Genomic DNA, 12,933 nt, shown 5'->3' with positions numbered 1-12,933 from the left:
GTCTTTCCTCCTGTGCCCGGGGACCACAGCTAGCCCAGGCGGCCATCCCAAGCATTTAGGATCAGCCGGGCCCTGGACCTGAAGCCCGCCCCCGCCTTCACCACCACACAGCCCACAGTTCCGTCAATGGCCTTGCCCGTCCGCTGCTCACACCCGATCCCCACCCAAGGGAGAACAAACTTGAAACAATGTCCCTCACTTTTTCCACCCATACTTCCGGTGTGCCGACCCTCTGCCAGGTGCTATTCAAGGCACTTGTCATCCCAAAGTGTCCAAAACCAAAAAGCTTTGCCCTCGTGTAGTTGATATTTTATTTTAGTGGAGACAGACCGTATTCAAAAAAGTAAAAATATGTAGTGGTCCAGGCAATAATAAATGCTATGCAGAATACAAAGAGGCTATTATAATAGAGGGGAAATGGGCCCTGCTTTAATTAGAGGTGAAACTGAGGCAGGATTGAAGAAACAGAGCGTGCCAACAAATGAGCATCTTGGCTTCTGCCCTGAACCAGGCAAACACTTGGATGGAGCCACTGCTCTGCACGACTTTGGGGGACACCATTCATGTCTTTTCTGTATGACAGTCCTTGGAGTCGGTGCAAATGGTGGCCTTGAGCCGAGTGTATTCTGGTAGCAAGAAGAACACACCAAAGAGAGGAAATGCCAGTGCCCTGGGTTGGGAAGGAGAACATGCTTCCTCCTCGGATGACACACTCCCTGTGTTATGTCACAGGCAGCCTTGTGACTATGAAAAGGTAGCCCTGTGTGGTGTTTTAAACCCAAAACAAAACTCGGACACTCTGAAAACTCATTCCAAGTGTCTGCCAGCTGAGGTTTTCCAACAGACAGCCTTCAAAGCAGTGCCAGGCTTTGCCCAAAATGCCCTTTCCTTCCTGACGCTCCTGACCCCCTGCACTGAGTCCACAGCATCTGGGGGGGGAACCCTCTGTGGGGCCTGTGACCGGAGTCCTTCTGCCAGGGCTGTGCTGGGGCCAGCCATGCTTTCTGTCACCCAGATTCTGATACAAAGTTAGTGACTTGCAGAGGGAATGCAAAGATTATAAACTCTTGGCTGCCTTCTGTTCCCTTTTTAGAGCCATTTCCCCAAAGTAGGCTTCCGGCATTGCTAATGGGATGATATGCTCCTCAAAAACAAATGGAGAATGGGGTAGTTCTCTGATCAAATAAGTTTGGAAAACATTGAGTTAAATAGCATCAAACAGTATTTTCAGTTTAAAAAAGAGAAGTGCAGAACTTATCAGAACCAACTTATTAGACCAACAAGCATTGTGACAATCTAGGATGGTTGTGGTGTGCAGTGCTCCCTAGGTGGGTGGGGCCAAGCAACTGCCTGCTGCCTTGTTTTCTTGGCATGACACCTATGCACCATCCCTTGGAACTACTGCCTGATCCTATAAGCATCAGGATGAGCAGAGAGGGGTTAGAGATTGGGAGGCAGCTCCCACAGAAAGGACACCCCACCGCATACACACCCCTACACACACACACACACACACACACACACACACACACACGGGTACTGTGGTTTTCTGCTCAGCATGATTAACCAGCGGTCAGCTTTGGAAATTTCCTTTCTAAAGGGAGAATGTGAAAATGAATTTCTCCCACATAAGGGAGAATGTGTTGAAAGCTGGGAAATTCCTACCAATAAAAAAGAGAACTTTCACCATGCTTACTGAAAATCCTCATCAGGCTCGAATTATTCTGAATCACGAGTGCGGTCTTGGGCTGATTCCCCCGTGCAGTACTCCTCTAAGGGAAAGCTGCTTCTGTGGAGCTTCAGGCTCCTAATTCTTGCTGCCGAGAACTCTGGGAGAACTGGATAAGGAGTGCCCCCACCACGATCTGATGGTTCCCCGGGGCTTGTGCCCACGAGTTCGGCCCAGGCCAGTTTTCTCCTCCGTGGCCTGTGCTGAGCAAGGCAAAGGTTTACAAGAACGTTTTAAAGAATCAATCTGCTCTTGAGGTAAAGGCACAAAATCAGAATTTCATGAACCTAAGTCTTAAAAACCAAAAGCACCACCGCCGTTCACATGCAGAGTCCTGCTTGAGTCACGGCTGATTTGCGATCTGACCCCAGAACCGTGGGGGAGGAGGGAACCCAGAACTTCACACCATCCACCTCAGAGCACAGTGGCAGGAAGGGGACCTAGGTGTCAGCCACGGGCTCTGGGGCTTTTTTCCATCAGGTTATGAAAGGTCTGAATCCGGAGTGTCTTCTTGGGACACATCTTGGGTAACAGAACTGTTGCTGTGACCCCACACAATAGTTAACTTTGGTCTCATCACGTCCCTGAATGAAATTAAAACCAAATACTGCCAAGTCATCCCTGAAAATAAGTAAAAGGAAATAAAGGGAAAGCACCCATTTGCTCATGGGTGACCACGAAAGCACTGCCACATCCTGGCCCCCGGACTGGTTAGGGGAGCAGGGAGGAGAATGCAGACCGGGCAGGTGCACAGCGAGCGTGGGAACGCCCCGGTGAGAGGAAGATGAGCCAGGGCCAGTCGCAGAGCCGGATCGCTAGACCATCTGAATTTCAGATAGACATATCACAACTTCTCAGTATCACTATGTCTTGTGTAAGATTTGGGACATGCGATATTTGGGACAAAACTACATTAAAATGGTTACTTGTTGTTTATCTGAAACGCAGCTGGGCACCCTGTATTTTAATTTGCTAACTAACGCTGGCAAGAAATAGTGACATTTGAGCTGAGCCTTGAGGGTGAGCAGGAATCTGTCAGGTGGATGAGGGCAAAGGGTGGGGGTGGGCTGAGGGACAGACGGTCCAGGCTGAAGGAACAGTGCGGCCCAGAAGGACGGAAGGGCCCTGTGCGTTCCAGGAGCAGTGAGCACAGCAACGGGCTCAGGCTGACCTAGCCATGAGGCACAGCAGACAACTTGGCTAGGAGCCACCAGATTTTTAGAGGTCCTTTCCTTCTTTCTTTCTTTTAAAAGATTTTATTTATTTATTTGACAGGCAGAGATCACAAGTAGGCAGAGAGGCAGGCAGAGAGAGAGGGAGGAAGCAGGCTCCCGCTGAGCAGAGAGCCCGAAGTGGGGCTCGATCCCAGGACTCTGGGATCATGAACTGAGCTGAAGGCAGAGACTTTAACCCACTGAGCCACCCAAGCACCCCTAGAGGTCCTTTCAATTAAATATCAATTTTAATACTTTTTTAAATCAGAAGAAAAATGGAATAAAATTGACTATATCATAAGAAATCCAGTCTGGATTCTATTCCTCTTTATAAAGCCATGTGATCATATAATTTTTAATATTGCCCATAGAGAGGGGGCCCACAAAGGCAAAAGTAACCCAGCCCTGGCTGCGGGCAAGTAACAGCCTTGCCACGCTCTCTACCTGCAGTTTCCTTCCAAGCTTCCCTCTCTCGCCTGTCATGGAAGCCAAGCTCATCATGAACATCATGACCAACACTCGATCAGAACTTGCTACACATATTGTCTCATTAGATGTTCACATCAACAACACCACCACAAACCCTCTTCCCACGCTTCAAGTTCAGGCGTCTTCTCAAGATAATTTGCATTCGCACCCCACTTAGGAAGACAAACCTAAGGGCAGGCCACCCACATTCTAAGATTCATTCACCTCCTTTGAGAAAACAAGTGAGGCAGGCGGCTCAGAGCACCCTGGCAACTGGGGGACAGCGACAGAGGGAAGAAGTGGTCAGACAGAAGGCAAGAAAGAGGGAAGAGTTAAGGCGCTAAGAAATCCGAGAGCCATGACAAACAAGGAGGAGATTTTCAAACCCGCGGAGTACATTGTTTTAACTAGAGAAATTCTTTAAAGTGCTGTACGTAAGGAATTTGAACCCACTTCCAGCTCTGTGTCTGGGTTTCATTCATTCAATTAATTATTTAGCATCTACCTCCTACCAGGGAAGAGTATAAAGATAAAAGCATATAAAGATAAAGCCCTCAAGGGGCCCCCAAGATCTGAGGGACAGAAACAGTATAAAATACATGATGAAGACAGTGATAAAGACAACACAGCATTCTGGGAGAGTCGAGGATGAACTATAAATCCAGCGGAGGCTGGGGGGGGGTGGGGAAAGGTATCGGGAGAGCTTCCTGGAGGTGGCCACTTGCATGTCCTATTGTAAGGTAAGTAGGAATTTTCCAGACTGAAGTTGGGGAAGAGAAGTCATTCCACACAGAAGGGACTTGAGAGCTCAGCCAACAGGAGTAGAAATACTCTGGTGTCATCTTTGCTTGGAGGGTGGAGATGGGTCAAGGCCAGAACTTTGGAAAGCAGGACTAATGAGCTTTATTGGGCAAGAGAGGGAAGGAAACAGTGAGGCTGAGGGGGGTGAGAGGTGGGGGAACAGGGAGCTCTTCCTCTGCTGGGCTCCAGCTCCACATCCACCCTTAGGGAAGGATCACTTCTGCCCTCCACGCCTGACCTCACCCTTTCAGATCCTCTGCTGCATCACAATTGCTGGGCTGGAAGATAATCCACGCGGCTCTTTTTTAAAAGACTTATTTATTTATTTATTTGTTTATTTGTTTGTTTGTTTGTTTGTTTATTTATTTGAGAGTGAGAGTGAGAGAGCAAGAACAGGGTGAGAGGCAGAGGGAGAGGGTGAGCAGACTCCCCACTGAGCAGGGAGCCTGATGCGGGGCTTGATCCCAGGACCCTGAGATCATGACCTGAGCCAAAGGCAGATGTTTAACCGACTGAGCCACCCAGGTGCCCCCACTCCAAGAGGTTCTGATACATACTACACACACAAAAAATCAGCCATCATGGTCTTCAGTAGTGCTGTTCACCAAATAATCACATACCGTTCCACTCCTGGCTATATGGTAAGATCACACATTTGCGTTCTTTTGTGATTGACTAACACCAGTGACGGACCAAAGAGCATGAGCAGAAGTGGTTGTTTCTTCTGAGCCTGATATTTAATTGCTGTTATGTGACCCTCAAGAGTCTCTTTTCCTATAGGACGGAAACCAGAAACATTCTAGATGGTGGCTGTTCTGTCAACCTGGATTGACTCTGATGAATGGAGCCACTCTGCCAACCCATGACAGACATGTGGGTGAAAGAGAAAGCACCCGTTGTAATCTGAGCCACTGAGATGTGGAGGTTGTTCATTACTGCGGCATATCTTAGTCTATTCTGACAGAGGCCAGTTTTTATTATGATGAGCCATATTGTGGTCCATGAAGACAAAGAGAGCTGTCAGCCGATGGGGGAGAGTGATGAGTGTAAAGGCTCAAAGAGATGGGGGAGTAGTAGGGAATTAAGTGGAGGAGGTAACCAACTGCTCAATCATGTGGAGTCTTTGGGGGCATTGTAGGGATTTAGGATTTTATTCTGAATCAGGCAGGAAGCCATGAGGAGGATTTTAGAAGACAGGTGACAGAAAGGATTTGGTTTGTGATGTTAAAGGACTCCTCTAGCTGCTTTGTCAAGTACAGACTGTTGAAGGGCAAAGGCAGGTACAGGGAGACCAGAGAGGTCACCACGCTAATGCATGTGGGTGAGGGTGGAAACTTGGACCAGCGTCAGCAATGGTGGTGCCCACAAGACTCGCTCAAGGTCTGGGAGTGAGGGGCTAGGGGGGCAGGAGTGAAGGTGTGATCAGAATGGTACCAAGTCTGAAACCAAAGCTGTGGCATCTCTAGAAGGCCAGGCTGCACAGGTCTCATGCAAGGGGCCTCATTCGGGTCTCACTATGGAGCCTTTCTGCTGGGAAGGCCACCAGGTGAGAAGTCAGATGCTCCCTCCTGACATCTAACTCTGGGTAAAACAGGAGCCAGTGCAGGGGCTGGGCTCTGAGGGAGTCTGCCAGGCTCTGAGGTCTGGAATGCCATTAAAAGTGTGCATGCCAGGCCAGTTGGCTCATGGTCAGGATGAATCTGCCACTGCTCCCTCTGACAATGTTTAGCATGAAATAAAAAGTATGGCTTTCAAATGACACCACAAGGAAGATTCTTGAGCAAATATGGCCAAGGCTGCTCTGCAGAATGTTCTCAGAGGCTGGGATTCCATCCGCCTCCAGCCCTCTTGTTTCCATCTGGTCCTTCCCAGCCCTGCACTGAGGTCTAGCTGGACAACTGCATTGGCCTCCTCACAGGTCCCCCGCCTTCCAACCCTTCCCCTCCAATTCCACTCATGGCTGCCAAATCAATCTTCCACATCTCGCTCTCCTACTCAAGCTTTCTCTACCTTTCTCGTGCCCAACAAATCCCTCAGACTGCCAATCAGAGCCTCCACAATTTGTTTCAAACAAATCTTTTCTCTAGTTGTCATGTTTATGTTCCCCAAATCTTCCTGTTTAACCTAACCTCTACCCTTCAGTCGCTATGGATGACCTACAGAACCTCAAAATACACACTGAGCTTTCTACACTTACCACAGCTGGACCCTGCCCAAATCTTTCCCTCTGCTGGGAATAAGATCCTTCTCTTCAGCGCTCCAGCTGGTGTCCATCACCTACTTCATTGTGGTCCTGCGGCTGAACTTCTTACATGTGGCTCAAGCTGATGGCACGGGCCCCCTTTCTCATGGATATCAGTGCACTGGTCTCATGTTCTCTGCTAGGTTGAAGGTTCCTTGAATGGAGGGGCCACATCTGGCTCATCTTTGAATCCTGAAAAGCCCTGAGCACATGCTATCACATGTAGCAGAAAATCAACTCAGGCTGCCTTAAACAATGAAAGGGAATTGATTAGCTCACCTGGAAAGTTCTGAGGTGGATCTGGTTCAAAACAAGCTAGAATGAGGTGTTCAATTAACATCATGAGGGAGAGCCCCCAGTCAACTATTTTGCAATTTTCCATTAGGTTGGCCTCATTTTTAGACTGTCCATCCCCCACGTGGTGGCAAAGATGTCCAGTGGAAGTTACAGGCTTAGGTCCCACTCGCTTAATTCCATCAAGGACCTTGGAGGAGATTCTGAATGACCACCTAGAGCCAGATGTCAGTGTCTCAACCAATAGCTATGGCCAGAGGGGTGGATAATTCTGTTCCGGCCTAGGGCATGTGTTCACGTTGGGTGTCAGCTGGTAGGCCAACCTGACTAACCTGCATGAGCTAAGTACATGGGAGGTCAGATGCTGTGAAGAGATATGGGTGCTGTGACCTAAAGAAGGAATGGGGGATGCTGAGAAGCCAAAAACAACAGATGTCCACGACAGTCATTTTCTGTGATAGTGCATTCCAGCAAACAATTTGGCACCTCTTTTCTCAGATTGATTTTGACAACCATCTGCTCAAAGAAATTAAGGTTTCCATCTTGGCTTATTTGTTTGGCCATAACAGCAAGTTCATATAACAATTCAAACAGAACAACAGGGAGTAGGGGCGTCAGTTAGAACGTAACTGAGAGAAATAGAAGTATTGGTACTTCAATCTTTTTTACAAAAAAAAAAAAAAAAAGGAATATTGGATGGGTAGACGGATGGAGGAAGGAAAGAAGGAAGGAAGAAGGAAGGAAGGAAGGAAGGAAGGAAGGAAGGAAGGAAGGAAGGAAAGAAGACTGTTTTATTTATTTGATTGTGCCATTGTCAGATTAACACCCTGTTAAAGGGGCCTGGGTGGCTCAGTCAGTTAAGCAACTCTTGATTTCCACTCAGGGCATGATCTCAGGGTTATGAGATCGAGCCCTACATTGGCTCCCCCACTCAGTGGGGAGTCTTCTTGAAATTTCCTCTCCCTCTCCCTTTGCCCCTCCCCTGCTTGCTCTCTCTTTGTAATAAATAAATAAATCCTTCTAAAAATCCTGTTATAATGGGCCTCATTAAAAAGACAGTTCAAAGAATTTCAATTAATAGAACACCCTATTGCAGTGGTTTAAATAGGGGATTACTTATCTCACACAATTGTTTATGGATGTGTACATGGTGTGTGCCACAGGAATAATTTTTGCAGGCAGATCTATCAATGGTTGTTAACATTAGTGGGCATATGCTTAAGGAGAAAAAGATACTTAGATTTTTCTCAAAGTATCTCTCCCAAGGTATTTATTAATTATAAAGGGAAAAACAGTAAATTTACATTGGAGAAACTCAGCAAACACCATGTTAACTAAGGGATCAGGGCTAAGATCACCAGTAACAAGAAATATTGATATTGTGTTCCCAGATACAAATGAGAAGAACACAATATCACTTCTTTTATTTTTGCCAAAATTGCAAAACCTCTGTGTAGCCTTGAGAAAACATCAAACTCAAATCGAAGAACTGTCTACAAAATAATGTTCACAAGTGTCAGGTACGAGAGAGAGAAAAGGAAAGATGGAAGAATGGTCCCAGCCTGGAGTAGATGAAGGAGACGTGACAATTAAATTGACGTGGGACCTCAGATTGGATCCTCCATAAGTGAGAAAACGGGAAATCCCTCTTCATAAGGTCTACAGTTTTGTTAACAGTATTGTGCTGATGTTAATTTCCCAGGTTTGATCGTTATACCTGGTTATAGAAGATGGAAGCATTAGCGGAAGCTGGGTGAGGGGCATAACGGAGCACTCCTCTTATGATTTTGACAACTTTTCTATCAGTCTAAAATTATTTAAAGGTTAAAGTTGAAAAAGAAAACCATGGCGTTGGTTAAAGTTGAAAAAGAAAACCATGGCGTTGGTTCTGAGTAAACTTAGAAACCAGTTGTTACCACAGTGCAAAGATGTATAGGGTTAGTGCCCAAATCATATGTACAGGCAAGCATCTTAGAGTTTGGAGGAAGGAGGACACAGTGTGACCTTGATACTTTTGACATCTCCAGCTTCAGGCAAGTTGCATGGCTTCTGCTAGACTTTGAAAGCATGGACCAATGGGTAAAAGGACTTCCATGGGGAACCCCGACAGAGCAAAGACAAAGAAGTGTGAATGAATGTCCATGGCACGTTCTGAAGGCTGCTCAAACTTCTTCCCAGGCAAAGAAATGGACTTTGGGCTCTGGTCTGGAACTAGCATTCTGGAATTTCAGGCCGGGTGCAGGAGTGGAAGGGCATGGGATTGGCTGTGGAACATGGGAAATCTGGAACATAAAGGTGGCATCTTCAGAGAAATTGGTTATGGAAGCAATGGATTCATTTCTGTGTTCAAAAAGACACTTCAGGGGTGCCTGGGTGGCTCAGTGGGTTGGGCCTCTGCCTTTGGCTTGGGTTGTGGTCTCGGGGTCCTAGCATCGAGCCCCAAGTCAGACTCTCTGCCCAGCGGGGAGCCTGTTTCCCCTCTCTCTCTGCCTGCCTCTCTGCCTACTTGTAATTTCTCTCTCTGTCAAACAAATAAACAAAATCTTAAAAAAAAAAAAAAAAAAGACACATCAATCCATTGAGCACAGACCTGCCCCAGGGTCTCCCGAGAGCAGCGGAGACCCGGCCAGGAGAAAACTCTCTGCTGACCACCTCACTACCACCAGTGCCTTTGGCCTGGCTGTGCAGTATGGCCAGCAAGCCCAGCTCTTCCTCATCCCTCCTCCTGTCATCACACATCACTTCTCCTCTCATCCCCCCATGCCTTCCCAGCTCAAATATCCCATGACCCAGTAAAGACCTTCCAGCCTTCCCACCAAAATGCACCACCATGTGCAAAAATGCAGGAGCTGGGAGGAAAGGCAAAGACCCTTCGACATCTCCCAGGGACTCATCCACTGTTTCTAGATAGAGACTTCTACCTCCTCTCCCCACCAGGCAAGTTAGGAACACTATTTCTAGCAATCAGTTGGAGGCATTTCCATTTCCTGTGAGTATCTGGAAGGTGGGCCTCTTCCCTAGATGATCAGATTCTATTCTACCCAATGAAAAGAGGATGAGTGCTTCCTACACACACTGTGGTGACCAAAACACAGCCTCTGCCTTCAAGATGCTCCTAGCCTACTGGGAAAGAAGGTCAAGGTAAAACCACAGGAGGTGCCAAAGACAACGGGAGTCCAAAGGAGGTAACGCCCTATGGAAAGTAGGGGTTGGAGAACTGAGAGCTAGACCCCAAGTAAGGAAGCCTCGTGGCTCCATCATGCAGCCGCACTTTCTCCCTACAAGACACCCTAGTGTCTACCATCTTCACGAGGACTGTCAGGATCCTTGGCTGGTGGGGCTTCCCTGTTATTAGGTGCTGACTCCGTAGCAAACCCTGCAGACCAGTTCAGCTGAGCCTCACATGCTCACTCACTGTCTTTGCGTTCCCCACAACGGAAGGCTTCCTTACAACTGCCTGTTCCTCCCAGGCTCTAAAGCATGGCCCCCAAATCTTCCTGAATGCCTTTGCTCTGAGCCTTGGTGTTCACTCACTGCCTTGGCCTCAGGGCCCCGCCCAGAGCATGGACCGCACACCTCACCGCCCAGCTCTCTGAGCCATGTGGACAAGAACGCTTCTGCCCTGTCCCCAGCCACCCACCTTCCCTGGCACTTGGTTGGTCCTCTTCTTACTCCTGCTGTTGTTTGGGAGCATTTCCCCCTTCGTTTTCTCCCTTCTCCATCCAAATCCAGTATTTGAAGTCTGTGTTCACAGACATCAGCTTGGGATCGACTGTTAGATGATTGTTTTCTATAAGGGCAAACTCATCCCTCAGGAATTGATGGATGACGCTTTCGAAGCTCATCCACATTGTAGCAGGTAAGAGAACTTCATTCCTTCTTATGGCTTCTAGTCCCTTGTTTGTAGATGCCATCGTCTGCTCATCCATTCATCTGCTAATGGACATTTGGGTGGTTTCTGCTTTGGGGCTATTACGAATGATACTACCGTCAACATTTGGGTGCAGGTTTTGGTGTGGCTATATGTTTGTTTCTCTTGGGTGTGCACTTCAGTGTGGAATCATTGGGAGGCAGTTGATGCCAAACTTCATGAGAGACCACCAAACCAGGCTCCCCAAGGTGAAGACTTTTGAGGGTTGCATCAGAAAGCCCATTGCAAGAACGCCTGGGTGGCTCAGTGGGTTAAAACCTCTGCTTTCGGCTCAGGTCATGATCTCAGGATCCTGGGATCAAGCCCCGCATCAGGCTCTCCGCTCAGCAGGGAGCCTGCTTCCTCCTCTGTCTTTGCCTGCCTCTCTGCCTACTTGGGATCTCTGTCTGTCAAATAAATAAATAAAATCTTTAAAAAAAAAAAAAGCCCACTGCAGCAACAGTATGGAGTATGGCTTGGACTGGATCTGTGTAGAAGCAGGGAGACTGGTTAGGCAGTAGTTGCAAGAGGCCAGGAGAAAGACTTGGGGCAACGCCTGAATCAAGGCAATAACGCGTAGGATGGGAAGGAGAGAAGACAAGTATGATGAATGGAAAGAAAATCCTGCCGGCGCGGACACAAATTAGATTTCAGGGCAGGGGGGTTTGGTGGGATTGTGACTCACTTCCAGGTTTATGTTTGTATGATGGGACCGATGGAGGGGCTGGCACTGGTGGGCACAGGAAGTACTGATGCATGGTCACGCATCCTCTACGTTGGCTGTAGAGTATTTAGGCTGCCTGGGGGACATGAAGGTGAATAAAAGATCATCTCCCAAGCTCAGGAGAGAAGGGAAGGGGATAGAGAATTAAAGGTTGTCACCACTGACATCACTGGGTGCATGAGATCCCAGGGATAAGGGCAGAAGCAGGAAAAGCCGCGCCTGGAGACAGAGCTCTGCCCGCCCCATAAATGGCCCCAACCTACCACTACCACTGTGCCTTCCCCAGTCCACGGAGACACTTCCCGCTTGTTTTCTTGTTCTCAACAGTGATTTAACCTAAGCTAGCCAGAATTCAGTTTTCTAGCCCATAGACTGCCTTCCTGTGCACCCCCTCCCCCACACATGTACTCACATCAGAAGATATTTCAAAGAATATGTACATGTCTCAAGTTCTTTGCCATCCTGACTATCTCATTCACTCAGCTGAATTCCTCATTTTCAATCGCTGGTGAATATATAACCACAAAACTTGTGGAGGAGAGAAAGCTCTGTCTTTTCCTTGAAAGAAAGGATGTGCCCCTCAAAATGGAATTTTGTGGCAGCAGGAGCAGAGCAGAGCTCACACAGATGCAGATGCAGCCAGTGTCCTTGCAAGGAACGGCAGGCAGCCTTGACCTAGGGACTTGGTGCCCTTGGGCTTTGGTGGCAGGGTTGATTCAGATTCTCACCCTGAGAGAAGTGTCTCTCACTCCCCAGTTAGACATTCGATTCCTCTGACTCCACTTGGTTCTCGGCATCTGCCTGCCGCAAGCAGGGAACAAGCTGGTCCAGCCAGTGTGGGATTCTGAATCTCGCCGTGGGGATTTCACACTGGAAAGGAGCTATTCCAGCTTCTGCTTTCATCTCAGCCGTGGGAGTTTGGGGAGTGTCGTTCCGCCCCTGGGCTCGCCCTTGATCTGTGGACAAAATGTAGTGACCCGGCCTGTGGGCTAAGACTCAGCCCTTGGACCTGGTCAAGGGCCCTGACTCCCACCTGCCTAAGAGGACGCTGTGGAGCAGACAGCCCTCCCCAGAACAACTGGGGCTCTACTCTTTCTTTCTTTCTTTTTTCTTTCTTTCTTTCTTTCTTTTTAAGCTTGGTGTCTCTCCTTTGAGCACCTGTCACCTCTTTCTGCAACCGTTCCTCTTTGCTCCTGAGTCTGCTACGAAATTTTAATCTACCTGTTAACAATGAAAAAACCATTCTCAATTTCTATTTTCTAGTTTAACTTTTTCGTGTGGGTCTTTTCAGACTTCAACTTCTGAACTGGGGGAAAGCATACTCATAAAATCACAGGGTTCACAGCCCAGTTAGCTTCCTTAAAGGACTACTTCTGGATGCGTTCTGTGAAGCCACAGTTTAGAAAAACAGAACCCCCAAATGGCTTTGGAAATGAAACCATCTTCAGGTCAGCAATCAGACTAACTTGTAAACATTTTCTCCCATTTATTTCAGTTTCCCCATCCAAAGGCAGAGATGGGTGGGAAACATAGAGTGTGCGGCAACATGTT

Source organism: Mustela nigripes, chromosome 12 (genome assembly GCF_022355385.1).
Source record: "Mustela nigripes isolate SB6536 chromosome 12, MUSNIG.SB6536, whole genome shotgun sequence".
Taxonomy (NCBI): domain Eukaryota; kingdom Metazoa; phylum Chordata; class Mammalia; order Carnivora; family Mustelidae; genus Mustela; species Mustela nigripes.
The sequence above is the reverse complement of the archived record's forward strand: the minus strand, read 5'-3'. Positions refer to the sequence as shown.